General features: G+C 44.9%; 1 protein-coding gene across 3 annotated transcripts in view; it reads right to left on the reverse strand.

The window, feature by feature from the left end:
* LOC134922808 (uncharacterized) overlaps nt 1–22,890 on the reverse strand; it is a 338,146-nt gene that overhangs the window by 256,958 nt on the left and 58,298 nt on the right. The gene's annotated exons all lie outside the window — the stretch shown is intronic.

Consider the following 22,890-nt stretch of genomic DNA (forward strand, 5'->3'; position numbering starts at 1 on the left):
TTTCTCCTTTCAATTTTGACTATATAGTCAAAATCATAAGGAAAGTTAGCGCACATCTCAGTGTGTTAGCCACCTTACGATCCTGATTTGATCCCGATGTGCACTCCTGTTGGGTCGGTATCGTAAGGCTAAATAGACTGTGCAGGCAAGTCAATCTAGTGTACTATCTAGTACAAATTATAGTCAAAATTGGCACTTAGTCAAAATCGAACGTACAGGTAGTCAAAATCTGTGCTATCTGGGCTCTGGGGAGTTCAAGGGAAATCGCATAGTCAAAATCGAGCATAGCAAGGATCTCACTGTGTGTATGCACCTTAATATAGTGCAGCATATTCTGTTGCACTTTACAGTTGGAAACAACAGTGATAAGACAAACTGGGTAATAACAGACACAGAGGTCGACATGTACTAGGTTGACAGATGAAAAGGTCGACATGAGTTTTTGGACTGTTTTTGGTGTCGCTTTCTTCGTAAAGTGACGGGGAACCCCAATTAGTGCACCGCGTCCCCTCGCATGGCGAGCAAACTTTGGGCAAAGTGCCTTGCTCTGCTACAATTTTGCTCGGCACAGGTTACCGTTCCAATCGTAGTCCACGTGAATCGTCAAGTATGGAAAAATAAAAAAAAATGTAAAAGAAAAAGTGAAAAACTCATGTCCACCTGTCAACCTAGCACATGTCGACATATTGACCATGTCAACATAATGCATGTCGATCTTCAGTGGTCGACCTAATGACTGTCGACCTAAGCTGTGTCGACCTAACGACCGTATGCCCTGCTCGCACACTTACAACCTATAGTGAAATAGGAAGGATGCCATCTATAGCATAGCGGTCAGACCAGATTGCAAAGATAGTCCTAACTGGATGTAGTTAGATATAAATGCTCCTGAAGGTTACGTGGGGAGTATAAGTCTTTTATTTTTTTTAATTAAATGATAACACAATAGCCTTAAAAATATAGCAATATTACTGATACATAGCAAAATACAAAAATATTTCTGGTCCTGAAATGTTACATTGTTTCCAAGTACTAACTAGTTATCCTTTCATCCTCATTTATTAATCATTAGTGACACATTATAAATAATTATCTGTAAAATGTTGAATAATATGTTGAAATTATATATAGTATTGTAATACTAAATATTCTCCATATGAAAGACATAAGTCCCTTAGTTAGAACAGCCTGTTCTTACAGTTTGTAACATTGATTGACTGGTCTTATAATTAATTTAACCTAACCTGTCAGTGTCAAGAATCCAAGCTTACCATTGGTCTACTCAGTGGCGTAAGTTCGCCCCAGTCGCCCGGAGGCATGATAAGTGTTGGTGCCCCCCCCCCCCCCCCCCCTACATACTGTAGACACACACGCCCTTCATATATAGCTATCCGGCACTCATGTTGAACAGTAGTAGCGTGCTCAGGTGCCTTTCCCAATAGTAATATAGATACACATACAAAGTGGACGCACTCCAAGTCAGTCATCACAATAAAATAGACACCAGCATACCTTTATAGCAAATCTACAGTACTCCCTCACCCACTAGCGTGTCACAATGTAGATGCTTTGGCGCAGTGGTGTGCCGATATACAGTATGTATATATCAAAAACACACAAACGCCACTTTCAAGAACAATACAGCAGGGGATTAGGTCCGACTGCCCTGGCTCAGTTAATAACAATCCCCATAATTATAGGGATTGATGAGGAGGGCTCCATGTGTAGGCTACACAACAGCTCTTCTTCCTATTTTAACACCATAAGTACCTGTGTAGCAGCCTATAAAGTGGGTGACCCCCGCATCAGCAGTGTGTGGATGGGCTCCGCAGCAGAATGACGGAAGACGCAGAAATAACTCTGATATCCCGCTCAGTATAGGGGACACAACGTCCAGTGACTGCTCTCTACACTCTCACATACAGCAGGCAGGGTGTCATGCAGGGTGGCGGACATGGAGAATTAAGCAGATGTTCATCACAAGGCTTTCTCTCCTAGCGTTAGTCCTGATCACAGTTCAGGGACAAATCATAGGGAAGTGTGGAGGTGGCAGGTCACACTGGAGAAGGAGGAGGTGGATAGCAGCTCCCAGGACTCTAGTCTGCACTCCCTGTCCCCGGCCGGAGGCGAGAACCAGACAGCTGTACTATTGCGAGACCTGTCACATAGAATTTGATGGCAGATAAGAAATACTTGGCCTATGTAGTCTGCCCCTGTACACTCATGCACTAGGGTTAATTTTTGTTGGGAGCCAAATAACCTACCTATCCAGAGTACCTGGTGGAAATCCACGCCAGCAATGGGAGAATATACAAACTCTACACAGTTAGGGCCATGACGGGAACAAAACCCATGACCTCAGTGCTGTGAGGCAGTAATGCTAACCATTACACCGTCCACACTAAAGGGAGTATGCAAGTCACTTTGTTCCATGGACACTAACATACTGCGCACTGATACAGTAAATGATAATACTATATATATATATATATATATATATATATATATATATTCATCTTGTGGTTCAGTACTCACTATTGTATATGCAGTTGCCTGGGTGCCCTTGCTGATAATGATGTATATAAGTGTGGCGTCCTTTCCTTAGATGCTCCCAACACCAGGTGAGAGATACTGCATGGCACTCCAGGACTTATTTAAATCAATAAACTTTTACCGCAATATATCAACGATTCTGGGTTATATATTGCAGTAAAATGTAATTGATTCAAAGACGTCCTGGAGTGCCATGCAGTATCTCTTACCTGGTGTTGGGAGCATCTAGGGATGTCACACTTTGCCTCTATATATATCTATATATATATATATATATATATCTCTATATATATATATCTATATCTATATATATATATATATTTTATTTTTTTATAGGACTGTGAGCCTGACACTCCTTTGAGGGTACAATGAATTCTTGCTGTGGTGCCCTCCTTAGGTCAAAGCAACGGTCTCATATAGATGTAGAATTCAGTGGCACTCCACAGACTTGTATACAGTTAATACTCCATACTTTATTTAATTCATGGATTAATTATTTATTATTAATATATTCAAGTCTGTGGAGTGCCACTGAATTCCACATCTCTCTCTCTCTATATATATATACATTTACTTATTCTGGTGCCCCCACAAGAAGTTTTAATATATTGCTGGGAGGTGCTGCACTTAGGATCCCTTCAGTAATGACACACACAGCAGCACCTTTATATAATCAATATTTCAATCTGGTACTATAGATTGTCATCAGGTATGGTATCCTGGTGACAATCTATAGTACCAGATTGAAATATTGATTATATAATGGTGCTGCTGTGTGTGTCATTATTGAAGGGATCCTAAGTGCAGCACCTCCCAGCAATGTATACAATAAGACCCCCCTCCCGCGCGCGCGCCCGCCCAATCACCGGCATTCGGCACGCACGATAATGTGACCGTCACAAGGATGGGTAAGTGAGGCTGCCCTGGACCTCCACTTACCCGCAGAGCCGGAGCACACAGCGGCTGGCCGGTGGGATTTTCCCTCAGAACGCTGAGGGTGCGCATGCTGCTACGAGCTCCTCCTCCTCCGGTGACAGGTTCCAGGCTGCGAGTAGCTCCTCCAATCCTCCTGATCTGCGGACTCCCCCTGACACTGACACGAAAGCTCCTCTTCAGGAGTCAGGCAGCGGGAGACAGTGTGGAGGAGATGCGCCCCCTTGAGGCCAGGAGCCCGGCGGCAGCCGACTCCACTGCCTCCCAGAGTTCCGCCACTGGGTCTACTATGAGACAGATGCTTGTTGTTTCTAGGCTCTGCATGGTGAATAGGCTGCCACCTAGTGAACATTTTGTTACATGCATCATTTTAAACAACAGTAGGTACATAGGCTCTATTCTTTAATTTATTGAATAAGCAAATTGTACTCATAATACTTCAAAACAAATGTATGTATATATGTATTAGGGTTCTCTTTCATTTACATAGTAGAACACAAGTCTTAGCTTCCAAAAAAAAAGAAAAAAACTTATAAAGTAACATTTCAGAAATTGTACAAGCAAAATACAATTTTCTAATTGAATGACATATTTATTAAGACTCTAGGGATTTCATTATTAAATGTTGTGAATGTATTATATGAAACATAATTTATCATACACATATAAGTACTAATGGCTTTTAAAAGTGAATAATAATGCGCCGTGGAAATATTCATAAAAGTTGTATGTACTAACACGTCACTTACATGAAGCTCTCTATTAGATCAGACTGATATAAAATACGAACACTATACACTGCTTTGTACGTGTCCCATGATTTCCAATCACAGTGAATTTGACCATACTTAGAATATTTTATAAGTGGAATAAATACTATGACTGTCACATCATATAGTTTAATATATCTTATCTGATAATAATGGCTACTAGAAACATCTAATAGTAAATACAACGTACCTTTCTTTAGCAGATAGTGAATTCAGTTACCACTTATCGTCTGTAAAGATCATGACTTTGTAAATGTGACATCAGGATGAGCCGATAATAATTGATTATTATAGTTTTATTCTGATTTGCTTCTGAAAGATGCAGCTTGTTGTATACACCAAGTGCAGTATCAGACTGATTCAAAAACAGCAGTAGCCTGAAAAGGCTTAGTTTATTTATTCCTATGGCAACACACATAATACATGGGAGGGAAAGGATGAGGGGAGAAGGCCGGACTCTGTAAACATTTCTTTCAGACTCACAATTTCTTTAGTTTCGCTCCATGTAGGTGATAGGTCAGCTAAAATCTGCTCACTGTGTGCAGTGTAATGACTGGTCAGCTCCTCAGCTGGAGAATCACAGAATGCGTTTTGTAGAAGAGGTACAAAAAGACATATAACTATCATAAGTGATGTACTCGAAGCTATGCACAAAACCATTTGGGATCACTTTATATCAGCAACTATTTATTTCAATGATTCTGAAGCACATACACTATGATATGATTAAACACACTTTGTGGATCAGCTATTTATACACATGTACACACAATATGCAGGACCCACACATACAGTATATAAAAGGGCAAGATGTCATCAAACATTTTACAGTACTTTCAACTTATTCAATAAAACATTCTACAATGGCAGGATCACTTTTACTTGTTCCATCTACTAAAAAAACATAGAAATAGTGGAGGTAATAACATATGACTTATGTAGTAGCCTGCGAGATACAGGCATGGGCACGATTTTTGCGAGCTAGTCTGTATTTTTAAAGCAGCAATAATTTAAATGACAAAATCAGCCTTGTTGGAGTTTAAATCTATGGGGCTAAACATTTATAAAAGTTGGAAACTGTTCCCCCTGACAGAACTGCTGCTTTTATTAGAGGGAACACTGGATACCCACAAGAGAGATAAAATATAGAAGAGCAGTGAGCAAGACTTTTAACATTTTTTATATATACATATAAAAAAATCTATAAAAATACCTATGCAATCACTGTATCCTAATAAGGGCTAAAAAGCTTTAACCACTTAACTGACGATTTTTCCCCCAAAAATCGCTCAGAAATTGTCGGTTTTTATTTATTACTCAAATAGGTGAAGAATGTGTATTTAACCTTATCTAAACTGATTTTTGTTAAAAAAAAATTGGGGGGGGGGGGGATATTTGAAACCAAAATATTTTTTTTCAAACATCAGTCGCAACAATCGGAACATCGCGACCATCGGAAACATCGCGGCTTTCATTTTAAAAGCCAGGACAGCCAGGGCCGTTTCTTGGGGCGGTCGAGCCGTGCAATCGCACGGGGCGCCCCTGCCGCGGCACTGACTGTGGCTCCCTGGCTTCCCCCTCCTCCCTCTCCCCGAGTATCCAGCTCGGGGGGCAGAGTTTCGCGGAATGACGCGGTTGCGTCGTGATATGACATAATCACGTCATCCTGCGAAACTCCGCCCCCCCGAGCGGAGTACTGAAGAGGAGGGGGAGCCAAGCTACGAAGAGGGAGAGGTGGCCGGCGCGAGTAGCAACTGGTGAGGCGGGCCGAAGAGCGGGAATCACCTCTGTAAGTATTCTCTTGTCTTTCTTTCTCTCTCTCTCTCTCGGTGTAAAATTGGGACACTTGCCTGCCGTAATGTGTAAAATGGGGACATGTGCCTGCCGTAATGTGTAAAAAAGGGGACACTTGCCTGCCATAATGTGTAAAATGGGGACATGTGCCTGCCGTAATGTGTAAAATAGGGACATGTGCCTGCCGTAATGTATAAAATGGGGACTCTTGCCTGCCATAATGTGTAAAAAGGGGACACTTGCCTGCCATAATGTGTAAAAAGGGGGATGCAGTCTGCCATAATGTGTAAAATGGGGACATGTGCCTGCCGTAATGTATAAAATGGGGACTCTTGCCTGCCATAATGTATAAAAAGGGGACTCTTGCCTGCCATAATGCGTAAAAAGGGGACTCTTGCCTGCCATAATGTGTAAAAAAGGGGATGCAGTCGGCCATAATGTGTAAAATGGGGACATGTGCCTGGCATAATGTGTAAAAAGGGGACACTTGCCTGCCATAATGTGTAATTGGGGACTCTTGCCTGTCGTGATGTGTAAAATGGGGACACTTGCCTGCCGTAATGTGTAAAATGGGGACACTTGCCTGCCGTAATGTGTAAAATGGGGACACTTGCCTGCCGTAATGTGTAAAATGGGGACACTTGCCTGCCGTAATGTGTAAAATGGGGACACTTGCCTGCCGTAATGTGTAAAATGGGGACACCTGCCTGCCGTAATGTGTAAAATGGGGACACCTGCCTGCCGTAATGTGTAAAATGGGGACACTTGCCTGCCGTAATGTGTAAAATGGGGACACTTGCCTGCCGTAATGTGTAAAATGGGGACTCTTGCCTGCCATGATGTGTAAAAAGGGGACACCTGCCTGCCGTAATGTGTAAAAAGGGGACACCTGCCTGCCGTAATGTGTAAAATGGGGACTCTTGCCTGCCGTGATGTGTAAAAAGGGGACACCTGCCTGCCGTAATGTGTAAAATGGGGACACTTGCCTGCCGTAATGTGTAAAATGGGGACACTTGCCTGCCGTAATGTGTAAAATGGGGACACTTGCCTGCCGTAATGTGTAAAATGGGGACTCTTATGCCTGCCGTGATGTGTAAAAAGGGGACACTTGCCTGCCGTGATGTATAAAATAGGGAATCTTGCCTGCCGTGATATGTAAAATGGGAACTCTTGCCTGCCGTAATGTATAAAATGGGGACTCTGCCTGCCGTAATGTGGGGATTTAATGTATCAAGGGCATTGCGGTGTGTGGCATAATATGGTGCAGGGGACATTACTGTGTGGGGCTTAATAAGGTAGATTTTTTTTTTTTTAATCTATGGTGGGCGTGATCTGTTGGTGCAGGGTCAAATATTGGGGTGTGAGGTAGTCTTTTCAGATGAGGCCATGCCCATTAAAATGAGGCCACGGCCATTAAAAATGAGGCCACGCCAAGGTTTTGGGATTTTTTTTCATCTAAGGGGGGGCATTTTTTTTTAAGGTCATGGGGGGGTCGCGCATTTTTAAATCTTGCACTGGGAGCCAAATTGGCTAGAAACAGCCCTGAGGACAGCCTCCGGGTACACAGGGGGGGCTGGGTTACTTTACAGTTACCCAGCGGCTGCTATTGTCTGCAGCCGCTGGGGGGGTCCTACTGTGCAAACCGATCAGCAGTGATCAGCAGCATGGCAACACTGGGGGAGGGTGCAGGGAGGCAGAGGGTGCAGGAAGGGAAGTTTCCCTTCCCTGCCGCTGCAAACACTGTGCATCTGACTGGTCGCATCCTTTGTGACCGTGTCAGATAAAGCACTTGCTGGTATGGTCGCATCTGATGCGATCATGAGAGGCAAGTGGTTAAATGAGCCCAATATATTAATTAAAAAATAACTATGTATTATAATAATATTCAAAATGTGTCCATAGAATAAGTCAACAAAGTATTTATAACAAAGATGTTATTAGAACAGAGTATATTGCACTGCCTGTGTGATTGGATATGTATTTATTTATATTGTTTTGTGTGTATGTAAATAAATGTTTAAAAAGTCTGACAGCGCTTCTGCAGTATAGTAATCCTCTTTAGAAATGGGGATAACAGCTGGAATCATGCCCACATCTGCATCTTGCAGGCCATTAGATAAGGCCCATAACCCTAAATATGTGGTCTAAAATGTAGACATAGTTTTATGAAGAATTTCAACAGCGATCATAGATAAGGGCTCTACTTAGCTTAAAGCCGATGCTTCCAATCACTATTAAAAGGTCTTCGCAAGAAATATGTCTTGCACATGAATGTTATAAAATATGTCCAGGTGGTGGTACATGTAAGAAAACACAAAGATGATCTAGTGCAATATGTTCACCAAATGTGTATCTCATATAGACATTCTCTATTATTCCAATAAGGAGAAATTGATCCAATGGACATGAAAACAAATAAATTGAATAAAAGAAGCACAATAAAAAAAAAATTCAGTTTCTTCATAAAAGGACAATATACATTCTCTGATGTTACAATCCAAACTTATGAGGGTGGCTTCCTACCAGAATCCAGATTAAAGAAGTGCACATAGGAGATTCTATAGATGTTACGTATCCCCGGGGAAGAATCCACTCCAAAGATGGGCCCCCCGTTTTCTCCTCGTCTGGTCAGTCAGCAGCTTCACCGCGTAAATCTTTACTCAGAGACCAGGCTACCATTGCTGATCCACTAAAGGTTCTCACCTAAGTGAATTCCTGCTACACCTGAGTATATAGATTTCACTTTCAAGTAGTTGACCCATGAGGATTCTCAGGATTGGCGGACGACTCAAATAGAAAAATACTAAGGGCTTTTTATATCGCTGTGTCGGGTATCCATAGCCGCTTATTTTTGATAATACTTACCATACAGATAAGATTTCATAGAAGCGGTGAAGCGGCTGACTGACCAGACGAGGAGAAAACGGGGGGCGCATCTTTGGAGTGGATTCTTCCCCGGGGATACGTAACATCTATAGAATCTCCTATGTGACTTCTTTAATCTGGATTCTGGTAGGAAGCCACCCTCATAAGTTTGGACTGTAACATCACATACCTCCCAACATTTTGTTTGTGTGAAGAGGGACACACGCGCGGCTTCGCCGTGTGCGCTCCCGAAAAAGGGGTGTGGCCTGAGGAAAAGGGGCGTGGCTTCATGGGATCATCCACGATCGCGAGCCACGCCCCCATTTTCGTCACTGAGGGGGCATGCCCAGCGCTCTGTGAGCCGCTGGCATGCCCCCTCTCCCTCTGACTCCAGTGAATAGACGCTGTGCGCATGCGCACAGCATCTATTCACCGCTGTTCTGCTAAGCAGGGCAGCAAGAGACAGATCCTCCCAACTGCCCCCCCCCCCACTCCCCCACCGCGGGACACTGTGGCCCGCGGGTGGGACAAAAAACGGGACTGTCGGGAGGTATGACATCAGAGAATGTATATTGTCCTTCTATGAAGAAACGGACATTTTTTTATTGTGCTTCTTTTATTAAATTTATTTGTTTTCATGTCCATTGGATCAATTTCTCCTTATTGGAATAATAGAGAATGTCTATATGAGATACACATTTGGTGAACATATTGCACTAGATCATCTTTGTGTTTTCTTACATGTACCACCACCTGGACATATTTTATAACATTCATGTGCAAGACATATTTCTTGCGAAGACCTTTTAATAGTGATTGGAAGCATCGGCTTTAAGCTAAGTAGAGCCCTTATCTATGATCGCTGTTGAAATTGTTGTAAGGAGCGTAAAGGGAAGGGTGTCCTATATGTAAAAGTGCTATTGTAAATTGTGGGGTAAGGATAATACCAATTTGAACACTTATCCCTTTTGCTGCTTCTGTGCGCAAGCACGGCAGGTGCAGAAATGATCTTTTAATAGTTTATCAAGCCCAAAGGTAAAATAAATCATATATGTAAGTTAAGAATGATTATCAAGATTGTGTATAATAGAAAAAAAATAAGATTTTACTCACCGGTAAATCTATTTCTCGTAGTCCGTAGTGGATGCTGGGGACTCCGTAAGGACCATGGAGAATAGCGGCTCCGCAGGAGACTGGGCACAGCTAAGAAAGATTTAGGACTACCTGGTGTGCACTGGCTCCTCCCACTATGACCCTCCTCCAGACTTCAGTAAGGATACTGTGCCCGGAAAAGCTGACACAATAAGGAAGGATTTTGAATCCCGGGTAAGACTCATACCAGCCACACCAATCACACCGTATAACTCGTGATAATATACCCAGTTAACAGTATGAACACAACAGAGCCTCTCAAAGGATGGCTCAACAATAACCCTTGTAGTTAACCATAACTATATACAAGTATTGCAGACAGTCCGCACTTGGGACGGGCGCCCAGCATCCACTACGGACTACGAGAAATAGATTTACCGGTGAGTAAAATCTTATTTTCTCTGACGTCCTAGTGGATGCTGGGGACTCCGTAAGGACCATGGGGATTATACCAAAGCTCCCAAACGGGCGGGAGAGTGCGGATGACTCTGCAGCACCGAATGAGAGAACTCAAGGTCCTCCTCAGCCAGGGTATCAAATTTGTAGAATTTTGCAAACGTATTTGCCCCTGACCAAGTAGCAGCTCGGCAAAGTTGTAAAGCCGAGACCCCTCGGGCAGCCGCCCAAGAAGAGCCCACTTTCCTCGTGGAATGGGCTTTTACAGATTTAGGCTGCGGCAGGCCAGCCACCGAATGCGCAAGCTGAATTGTGCTACAAATCCAGCGAGCAATAGTCTGCTTTGAAGCAGGAGCACCCATCTTGTTTGGTGCATACAGGATAAATAGCGAGTCAGTCTTCCTGACTCCAGCCGTCCTGGAAACATACATTTTCAAGGCCCTGACTACGTCCAGTAACTTGGAGTCCTCCAAGTCCCTAGTAGCCGCAGGCACCACGATAGGTTGGTTCTAGTGAAAAGCTGATACCACCTTAGGAAGAAACTGGGGACGAGTCCTCAATTCTGCCCTATCCATATGGAAAATCAAATAGGGGCTTTTACATGACAAAGCCGCCAATTCTGACACACGCCTTGCCGAAGCCAAGGCCAAAAGCATGACCACTTTCCACGTGAGATATTTTAAATCCACGGTTTTGAGTGGCTCAAACCAATGTGACTTTAGGAAACCCAACACCACGTTGAGGTCCCACGGTGCCACTGGAGGCACAAAAGGAGGCTGAATATGCAGCACTCCCTTGACAAATGTCTGAACTTCAGGCAGTGAAGCCAGTTCTTTTTGGAAGAAAATCGACAGAGCCGAAATCTGGACCTTAATGGAACCCAGTTTTAGGCCCATAGTCACCCCTGACTGTAGGAAGTGCAGAAATCGACCTAGCTGGAATTCCTCCGTTGGGGCCTTCCTGGCCTCACACCACGCAACATATTTTCGCCATATGCGGTGATAATGTTGTCCGGTTACATCTTTTCTAGCTTTAATAAGCGTAGGAATGACTTCCTCCGGAATACCCTTTTCTTTTAGGATCCGGTGTTCAACCGCCATGCCGTTAAACGCAGCCGCGGTAAGTCTTGGAACAGACAGGGCCCCTGCAGCAGCAGGTCCTGTCTGAGCGGCAGAGGCCATGGGTCCTCTGAGATTAATTCTTGAAGTTCCGGGTACCAAGACCTTCTTGGCCAATCTGGAACAATGAGAATAGTTCTTATTCCTCTTTTCTTTATTATCCTCAGTACCTTGGGTATGAGAGGAGGGAACACATAAACCGACCGGTACACCCACGGTGTCACTAGAGCGTCCACAGCTATCGCCTGAGGGTCTCTTGACCTGGCGCAATATTTTTCTAGCTTTTTGTTTAAGCGGGACGCCATCATGTCCACCTGTGGCTTTTCCAAACGGTTTACAATCAGTTGGAAGACTTCTGGATGAAGTCCCCACTCTCCCGGGTGGAGGTCGTGCCTGCTGAGGAAGTCTGCTTCCCAGTTGTCCACTCCCGGAATGAACACTGCTGACAGTGCTAACACGTGATTTTCCGCCCATCGGAGAATCCTTGTGGCTTCTGCCATCGCCGTCCTGCTTCTTGTGCCGCCCTGTCGATTTACATGGGCGACTGCCGTGATGTTGTCTGACTGGATCAGAACCGGTTGGTTTTGAAGCAGGGGCTTTGCTTGACTTAGGGCATTGTAAATGGCCCTCAGTTCCAGAACATTTATGTGTAGGGAAGTCTCCTGACTTGACCAAAGTCCTTGGAAGTTTCTTCCCCGTGTGACTGCACCCCAGCCCCGAAGGCTGGCATCCGTGGTCACCAGGACCCAGTCCTGTATGCCGAATCTGCGGCCCTCTCTGAGATGAGCACTCTGCAGCCACCACAGCAGAGACACCCTGGTTCTTGGAGACAGGGTTATCAACCGATGCATTTGAAGATGCGATCCGGACCATTGGTCCAACAGGTCCCACTGAAAGGTTCTGGCATGGAACCTGCCGAATGGAATCGCTTCGTAGGAAGCTACCATCTTTCCCAGGACTCGCGTGCAATGATGCACCGACACCTGTTTTGGTTTCAGGAGGTCTCTCACTAGAGATGACAGCTCCTTGGCTTTCTCCTCTGGGAGAAACACTTTTTTCTGGACTGTGTCCAGAATCATCCCCAGGAACAGTAGACGTGTCGCCGGAACCAGCTGAGACTTTGGAATATTCAGAATCCAACCGTGCTGGTGTAGCACCTCCTGAGATAATGCTACGCCGACCAACAACTGCTCTCTGGACCTCGCCCTTATCAGGAGATCGTCCAAGTATGGGATAATTAACACTCCCTTTTTCCGAAGGAGTATCATCATTTCGGCCATTACCTTGGTAAATACCCTCGGTGCCGTGGACAGGCCGAACGGCAACGTCTGGAATTGGTAATGACAATCCTGTACCACAAATCTGAGGTACTCCTGGTGAGGATGGTAAATGGGGACATGCAGGTAAGCATCCTTGATGTCCAGAGATACCATGTAATCTCCCTCTTCCAGGCTTGCAATAACCGCCCTGAGCGATTCCATCTTGAACTTGAATTTTCTTAAATATGTGTTCAAGGATTTCAAATTTAAAATGGGTCTCACCGAACCGTCCGGTTTCGGTACCACAAACATTGTGGAATAGTAACCCCGTCCTTGTTGAAGTAGGGGCACCTTGACTATCACCTGCTGGGAATACAGCTTGTGAATTGCCTCTAACACAGCCTCCCTTTCTGAAGGAGTCGTTGGTAAGGCAGATTTGAGGAAACGGCGGGGGGGGGGGGGGATGTCTCGAATTCCAGCCTGTACCCCTGAGATACCACTTGAAGGATCCAGGGATCTACCTGTGAGCGAGCCCACTGATTGCTGAAGTTTTTGAGACGGCCCCCCACCGTACCTGGCTCCGCCTGCTGAGCCCCAGCGTCATGCGGTGGACTTAGCAGAAGAAGCGGGGGAGGACTTTTGTTCCTGGGAAGTGGCTGTATGCTGCAGCTTTTTTCCTCTGCCTCTGGGCAGAAAGGACGCGCCTCTACCCCGTCTGCTCTTTTGGGGGCGAAAGGACTGCACCTGATAATACGGTGCTCTCTTTGGTTGTGAGGGGACATGTGGCAAAAATGCTGACTTCTGAAAGACCGTCCCCGAACAACTCCTCACCCTTATAAGGCAAAACTTCCATGTGCCTTTTAGAATCTGCATCACCTGTCCACTGCCGGGTCCATAACCCTCTCCTGGCACAAATGGACAGTGCACTTATTTTTGATGCCAGCCGGCAAATATCCCTCTGTGCATCTCTTATGTAAAAGACAGCGTCTTTAATATGCTCTACGTTTAGCAATATAGTGTCCCTGTCTAGGGTGTCAATGTTTTCTGACAGGGAGTCTGACCATGCAGCTGCAGCACTGCACATCCATGCTGAGGCAATAGCTGGTCTCAGTATAATACCAGTGTGTGTATATATAGCTTTCTGGAGAGCCTCCTGCTTTCTGTCAGCAGGTTCCTTTAGGGCGGCCGTATCCTGGGACGGCAGTGCCACCTTTTTTGATAAGCGCGTAAGTGCTTTATCCACCCTAGGGGGTGTTTCCCAACATGACCTATCCTCTGGCGGGAAAGGATACGCCATTAGTAATTTTTTGAAATTACCAATTTTTTATCGGGGGAAGCCCACGCTAGTTCACACACTTCATTCAATTCTTCAGAAGGGGGAAAAACTACTGGTAGTTTTTTCTCCCCAAACATAATACCCTTTTTTGTGGTACCTGGGGTCACCTCAGAAATGTGTAAAACATTTTTCATTGCCTCAATCATATAACGAGTGGCCCTATTGGACATTACATTAGTCTCTTCGTCGCCGACACTGGTATCAGTATCCGTGTCGACATCTGTGTCTGCCATCTGAGGTAGCGGGCGTTTTAGAGCCCCTGATGACTTTTGAGACGTCTGGGCAGGCACGGGCTGAGAAGCCGGCTGCCCCGAATTTGGCATGTCGTCAAATTTTTTATGTAAGGAGTCGACACTTTCGCGTAATTCCTTCCACAAGTCCATCCACTCCGGTGTCTGCCCCGCAGGGGGTGACAACACATTTATAGGCACCTGCTCCTCCTCCACATAAGTCTCCTCATCAAACATGTCGACACAGCCGTACCGACACACCGCACACACACAGGGAATGCTCTGACAGAAGACAGGACCCCACAAAGCCCTTTGGAGAGACAGAGAGAGAGTATGCCAGCACACACCAGAGCGCTATATAAATCAGGGATTAACTAAATTATATCCCCTTATAGCTGCTATATGTATATTGCGCCTAAATTTAGTGCCCCCCCCCCTCTCTTTTTTACCCTTTTCTGTAGTGTAGACTGCAGGGAGAGCCAGGGAGCTTCCTTCCAGCGGAGCTGTGAGGGAGAAATGGCGCCAGTGTGCTGAGGGAGATAGCTCCGCCCCTTTTTCGGCTGACTTTTCTCCCGCTTTTTTATGGATTCTGGCAGGGGTATTTATCACATATATAGCCTCTGGGGCTATATATTGTGATATATTTGCCAGCCAAGGTGTATTTATTGCTTCTCAGGGCGCCCCCCCCCAGCGCCCTGCACCCTCAGTGACCGGAGTGTGAAGTGTGTATGAGGAGCAATGGCGCACAGCTGCAGTGCTGTGCGCTACCTTGGTGAAGACTGATGTCTTCTGCCGCTGATTTTCCGGATTCTTCTTGCTTCTGGCTCTGTAAGGGGGCCGGCGGCGCGGCTCCGGGACCGAACACCAATGGCCGGTTCCATGCGGTCGATCCCTCTGGAGCTAATGGTGTCCAGTAGCCTAAGAAGCCCAAGCTACCACCAGTTAGGTAGGTTCGCTTCTTCTCCCCTTAGTCCCTCGTTGCAGTGAGTCTGTTGCCAGCAGATCTCACTGTAAAATAAAAAACCTAAAATATACTTTCTCTCTAGGAGCTCAGGAGAGCCCCTAGTGTGCATCCAGCTCAGCCGGGCACAGGATTCTAACTGAAGTCTGGAGGAGGGTCATAGTGGGAGGAGCCAGTGCACACCAGGTAGTCCTAAATCTTTCTTAGCTGTGCCCAGTCTCCTGCGGAGCCGCTATTCCCCATGGTCCTTACGGAGTCCCCAGCATCCACTAGGACGTCAGAGAAAACTGTTTACAGTTTTATTGTTAGCGTTACATGTTTTTACTGCTGCATTGCAAGGTGCAGAAAAGAATACTGTGTTCTCTATTTATCATTAGTATGGGTGTAGTATGGTATGCCGACATACAGACAGCTGGGTGAGCGCAAATGAGCCCCTTGCGGGCACGGTGGTGCGCTACGCTCGCCGCGCTATTTACTCTCCCTCCAGGGGGGTCGTGGACCCCCAAGAGGGAGAATAGTTGGTGGTATGCCGGGTGTCGGGATTCCGGCGCTGGTATACTGAGCATCGGGTTCCCAACAGCCGGCATACTGAATACCACCACATTAGTAGCAGTGCACAGTGCCACCGGGGAGGGGGAGTGGATACTCTTTACCCAGGCCTATTGGAGGGGCCCCTTACCCCCATCCCAGACGCAGCTGTGTGCTGGGTTGGGGAGACAGTCCTCTCTCTCCCTGTGTGATGTAGTGCGCCTGGGTCAGTCCTCTCTCTCCCTGTGTGATGTAGTGCGCCTGGGTCAGTCCTCTCTCTCCCTGCGTCCATAGTGCGACTGGGTTATATCTCTCTCTCTTTATTCTTAGGTAAATAACAGTAGGGACTAATTTTGGAACTGATTTTAGACCTTAATACTGTATGCAGGTATATGTGTGTATATAATAATTAAGACTACAGTAATGTAAGACTGTGCTTTAACTGGCAATATAGGTCAGAAGCTGTGTCTGTGAGGAAGTTAAGCAGCCTCCATGTAATATTCTCTACCCAGACGTCCGTATATTATAATATTATAATGTAATATTATTATTACTACCAGTTATTTATATAGTGCACACATATTTCGCAGCGTTTTACAGAGAATATTTGACCATTCACATCAGTCCCTGCCCAGTGGAGCTTACAATCTATATTCCCTACCACATGTACACACCCACACATAAACACTAGTGTTATTTTTTTGTTGGGAGCCAGTTAACCTATCAGTATATATTTGGATTGTGGGAGGAAACCAGAGTACTCAGAGGAAACCCACGCAAGTACAGGGGGAATATACAAACTCCACACAGTTAGGACCATGGTGGGAATTGAATCCATGACCTCAGTGCTGTGAGGCAGTAATGCTAACCATTACACCATCCGTACTAACTCATTCTACTGGGAAGTGCCTCTTTTGGGTTTAATAATAAGGGCACACGGATAGTTGGGATTCCAGTTCTAAAACTGTCTTGCACAATTGATTAAATTTAATTGGTTTCTGGTTGTGTGCTGGACAAAGAATCCAGTACTTTCTATGCCTGGAAATCCATAGAAAAACCGTTGTATCATCCATCAATATCCATCTAGTATACTAACATGAAGCTGCGATGAATAACTATAATGTAGACTGTCCAGCCATCTCTGATTTGAAAAATAACTTTGGGACTGGTTGAGTAAACTCAATGGTATACGTACTTATCCAATGTTTGTGGGACTGTGCATGGACCAATTCTGTGCATGTGCAGTACGAGTCCTGTGAGACTGCTCCCAGTTCCCCCAAGCTGCAGCCATGAGGGGGGGGGGGGGGGGGTGCAGGGGCGGTGCTACCTGCGTTTCCAGAAAACCAGGACAAGGCCAGTGTCTGTGTCTTCCAAGGCAAATTTACTGACCTCGCAAGCGTGCAGGAAAGACACAGCTGCTGCGCAAACCCATCCATCTCTGAATCAGACCCTTTGTGCATATTACATATGCAAGAAACATTTTGTGAACGATTGCAGTTAACTACCAGGGCCGGTTCTATCCCTTCTTGCGCCCCGGGTGGGAAATAGGGGCGTGGCTTCATACAGGGGGCGTGGTCAGTTACACCCCCTGTACAGTAGAGTATCTCCGCTGAAATGCTGAGCGGTGCGCGATGACGTCATCGCGCACCGCACAGCAAAGGTCCTCTCCACGAAGGGAAACACAGGCGGGGGACACAGCGGGCAGCGGGGGGCACAGCAGTAGCGGACCTTGCCATGGTGCGGCGCCCTCCGGAAGGCGGCTCTCCGGGCAAAAGTCCTGCTTGCCCGTGGCAAGATCCGCTACTGTTAACTACACTGATAAGTATGTTTTTGCTACCAGCCAGAATTCCTCCTTCCACCTCAACATGTCCCTACTTTTCATTGTTATTATATCTTCTTCCTAACACCCAAAATATTAAACGTTTCCAATAATTTTTCAAGAAAGCTAATAAAATAGGTTTAAAGCACATTACCTCCACAGCACTATAAAAGCAACAGAAAGTGATGTCCTCAAAATTAAGAAACAACAGATATCTTAGTGCATTAGAAAATTACAACACATTTATTTCTGTGATTTAGTGCCTTCTTCTCTAGTATATAGTTCACCTTAATCACTTTATTTATAACAAATTAATTTTGTTAAAGGGAAGATATCACTGAAACAAAAATTATAAAGCATATGGGCTTGGATTGTCATGATCCAGGTGACATGACACACGTACTTACCTCTCTGTGTCTCTCCAGACTGTCCCTGCGTTCCAGGTCTGGCCATCATTTGTGCTGTTTGCGTGCGGTGCGCATCACAGCGTCCCCACAGTCGCTCCTGAGGCCACCCGATACAGCTGATGCTGCGACCATGCAGCTTGTCCCTCCTGTCCGGGGTGTATGTCGTTCTCAGCTCCCCGTGGCCTCTGCTGCCGCCGGCATTACTGTAGGCCACAAGCATGCGGTTTCCAATTATACTTTCCCTCCAATATCCATACTTGGGTGCAGCGATGTTTGGTCAGATCACATGAGTCTCTACAGCCAATCCTCCACTGTCTGCTTCCTAGCTGATTGCTCAGCCAATCACCACTTCCCAGTGGGTATAAGTTTCCTGTGAAAACACTTCCTGGTTGTCAGTGCTACGGTTGTCTAACCCAGTGTTGGATATCTCTGCTGTCTATGGTTGTTCTTTCTGCTCTGCAGTTCCAGGTTACCAGCTCCTCCAATTTTCATCCAGCGGTGCCGCCTGACTCTATCGATGTTCCAGCATCGTTCCCGATACCATCGGTGACCCATCATCGATTCTGATTACTTACGGTGTTCCATCATTGATTCCTGTTACCATTGGTGTGCCATCATCGATTCCTCTTACCATATGTGTGCCATCATCGATTCCTGCTAACCATCAGTGTACCATCATCGATTCCTTCCACCATCGGTGTTCCATCATCCTCGTCATCTGTCTTACCATCGGTTCAGCATCATCGTTAATTCACCATCAATCCTGCACCACTAGTATCATCTCTCTGGTCAGTATTGGCTCATTACCTCTGTATCGGTTGTTAGCTGTCTAAATCTATGGACTTCCATTACCAGCAACGCATCTTCCATTATTGGCACCATATTGATGTCTAATATTACCAACAGCAATTATCTGACTTCTGTGCATTGAGGACTATTACTGACTTTGTGATAACTAATCTGTGTGCTTCCATTGGGGGTTAACTAATTGCTGAAATTTGAGTCTACTACCATCTGCTGCTGAGATTGCTTTACCTGTGTGCTTAATAAAAGACTTACCTTTTACACCATGGGTCTTCAACCTGCGGCCCTCCAGCTGCTGAGGATCTACACATTCGAGCATGCCCTGCCTCAGTTTTAGCTTACCTTAATAGCAAAACTGTGTCAGGGCATGCTGGGATGTGTAGTTTCACAGCAGCTGGAGGGCCACAGGTTGAAGACATATGTTTGACACAATCCTCTGTTATTCTGGTCACGCCTTCGGGCGCATTCTCCAAGGGTATCTTACATGTCTAGGAACCCTATCCAGCCATCCAGGTTCAACTACACGTCTGCCCCTACGCCTGAGGCTTCCCCAGGTCAGCCTCTGACCTCAGGCGTGACATGGATACTAGTTAAGAACCCATTTAACACTTACTTTCGATGCATTTTAGTATTGGCTTTATAAAAAAAACCTACATATTCCATGAGCTTTTTATGCAAGCCAGTTTTTTTTTTTTAAATTACATTTATTCTTTTTTTTTTTTAGCCTCATCTTACTGACCCCCATACTTACATTATGGTGTGACTGGATCATATAATCTCAATTTTTCCAATTGCAATCTTGCTGGAAGAGAATTAAGTTTGTGGTACTTAAAGTTATATTGCTACCGAGCACGGCCATCGTTACCTTGTTTGTTCATGATCTTATTTTTGTCTCTAATTGTAAAGCGTTGCAGAGTATGCCGAATATATATTCATATTGTATAGATATTTACATGTGCTAGCTGGCTTTAGCTGCCTCTCTTCTCATCCAGCATTTCATGTTTCCCTAGCACAATACCTCTTCAGGGCTCTTGTGAAACAATTAGAGTAAGACCAGCTTGTTGTCTGTTTTACATTATGGCTGTGCTGGAGATTACGGCGGAGACAATGGGTGGCTAAACAAGAATGCTGTAAAACCTGCAGAGTTTATGAATGGACATTGAACAGATGACGATTTACAGCTGGTGTTGTGAGTTCATGTATATACAAAATAAATAGGACCAGGTCCTGAGAATTATATCCAGCATACAGAGAACACAATCCGGTTTACTGAAAGGAAACTTGGTTTGCATAGATAATCTGGCCAAGATGGATTCATTGATGTTCAGATGGTACTGGCTCAGTTAGAATGGGACCCTGGTGAAGGGGTTGGAGCAGTGGTTCTCAAACTGTGTGCCATGGCACCCTGGGGTGCCTCACGACACTTGCAGGAGTGACCTGGGTTGGTGGTCCAGCCAGGACCAATTAAAATTATTTCTGGTCAGTGTAATAGGCAAAACCAGCGCTGGTGGCTATCCATCATAAAATATGCAGACAACAGAAGTACATCATGTTCCTCACCAAAAAACTGAACCTAAGGATGACATATACACACAATTTACTTAATTCAATATTTCTTTCTAAATTTCTCAATGAAAAACCTTTGGCCTAGGTGTGCAGTGAAAAAAATAATAATATGATACTGTAAGTGCCGTGATTCCTGAAAGTTTGAGAACCACTGGGTTGGAGATTAAAACTACCAGAAACAGTGATTTCCTCTGGCAGTTTAAATTTAATGATATCATGAGGTCAGTGTTTGACTTTACTTGAAAAGCTAAAGCTAGAAAATGGGAATTGTGATCCTTTCCTTGCTAAAAATGCTTAATCAATTGTATATATAATAAGAATTAAGACTGATGGAACAAGAGAAGTAACAACGTATGGATGGCAATGCTTATAGTCCTGGACAAGGAACTTGCCAGGGGCAAATGCTTCTAGTGTTCTTTAAGAAGAGCCTGTTGTCCAACAGCGAGGGAGATTATTGCTGAAGTTTGTCTTATACAGTACTTGTATGGAATACATGACTAGCATTCGATATACTACAAAAAGGATATCCTGGAACTAGAAAAGGTTCAGAGACGGGTCACCAAATTGATTAAGGGGATGGAGACGCTAGAAAACGAGGAAAGGCTTGATAGGCTAGGCATGTTTACACTGGAAAAAAAGAGATTAAGAGGGGACATGATCAACATTTACAAATATATAAGGGGTCAATACACAGAGCTAGCGGGGGATTTGTTTTTGGTAAGATCATCACAAGGACACGTGGACACCCGCTTAGGTTAGAGCAGAGGAGATATTGCACACAGAGACAGAAAGATTTCTTCACAGTATGGACAATACGTATTTGGAATTCCCAGTTCTAGAGAGTAGTGATGGCAGACTAGGTCATTACTTTTAAGATTGGGATAGATAAATTCCTAATAGATAAGGATTTGACAATGGCTAAACATACACCACAGTTATAATTAGTTTTAAAAATATTACAGTGTAGGAGATCACTAACAGGTTGAACTCAATGTACAAATTGTCTTTTTTCAACCTCAGAAAATATGTTACATTCTACAGGACTCGTCCAAAAGCTTCACTAAAACATGGTAGGCATGGACCTCCCATATTCATGTTTCCCCAATATTTAATTGATATCCTATGCCGACCTTCTACCTTAATTCTGTACATGGACAATCTTGGTTTCTACCTAATACCTATGTTGATACCCCACTTTCTTTACTTTCTATTTACTTCCAGTATACTTATGCTTCTTTCTTTTCTGTGTACACTGTACGTGAACTGCTGATGTTCCTTACAAGCTTTTTTCTTTATTGTGTCTTATCTTTTTTGGACCATCTCTGTACAGGCCTTGTGCGAATTGTCTCTCATTCAAATAAAATTTTTCTTTCATTCAACAAAAATAGGATTTTAATACCTACCAGTAAATCCTTTTCTTGTAGTCCATAAGGGATATTGGGGAAATCTAGTACGATGGGATTATAGATGGGGTCCAAAGGAGCCAGTGCACTTTAAATTTTTTCAACTGGGTGTGCTAGCTCCTCCCATCTATGCCCCCTCCCACAGGCAGTTATAGGTAAAAACGTGCCCGAAGGAGAAAGTACATATATGAGAGAAGGAAATATGATAACAAAGAGTGGTGACATTTACAAACCAGCACACCACTAACATACAACAACCAGCAACGGCTGGGAACAATAACCGTAACAGCTGAACAGGTAACCACATAACAATAACCTGCAGAAAAGACAACGCACTGAGGCGGGTGCCCAATACCCAATACCCCTTATGGACTACGAGAAAAGGATTTACCGGTAGGTAATTAAAATCTTATTTTCTCTAGCATCCGTAAGGGATATTGGGGAAATCTAGTACAATGGGGATGTCCCAAAGCTTCCAGAACCGGCGGGAATGTGCGGAGACTGCTGCAGAACCACCTCCCAAACTGGGTATCCTCTTGGGCCATGGTATCAGACTTGTTGAACTTCGCAAAGGTCCTCCATGCCGTCAAACAAAGCCGCCGTAAGTCCGGGTAGATGAACGGTCCTTGTTAAAGAAGATCGCTTCTTAGTGGCAGAGGCCAAGCATCTTCGACGGACATGTCCAGAAGATCCGCGAACCACTCCCTCCGAGGTCAATCCGGGGCAATCAGAATTGCCTGGACTCTTTGATTCCGGAGTCGCTTGAGCACCCTTGGGATCAATGGAAATGGAGGAAACAGGTAGACCAGCCGGTAAGGCCCCGGCGCTGTCAGTGCATCGACGCCAGTGGATCCACTGCTCTCGCCCGAGGGTACCTGGTTCACGAGCAATACCATGGAAGTTTCTTGTTGAGACGAGAAGCCATCATGTCTATTTGTGGGCTACCCCACCGATCGATGATCTGCTGAAACACCAGATGGTGGAGCCCCCACTCCC

The sequence above is a fragment of the Pseudophryne corroboree genome, chromosome 1 (assembly GCF_028390025.1).
Source record: "Pseudophryne corroboree isolate aPseCor3 chromosome 1, aPseCor3.hap2, whole genome shotgun sequence".
In the NCBI taxonomy this organism is placed as follows: domain Eukaryota; kingdom Metazoa; phylum Chordata; class Amphibia; order Anura; family Myobatrachidae; genus Pseudophryne; species Pseudophryne corroboree.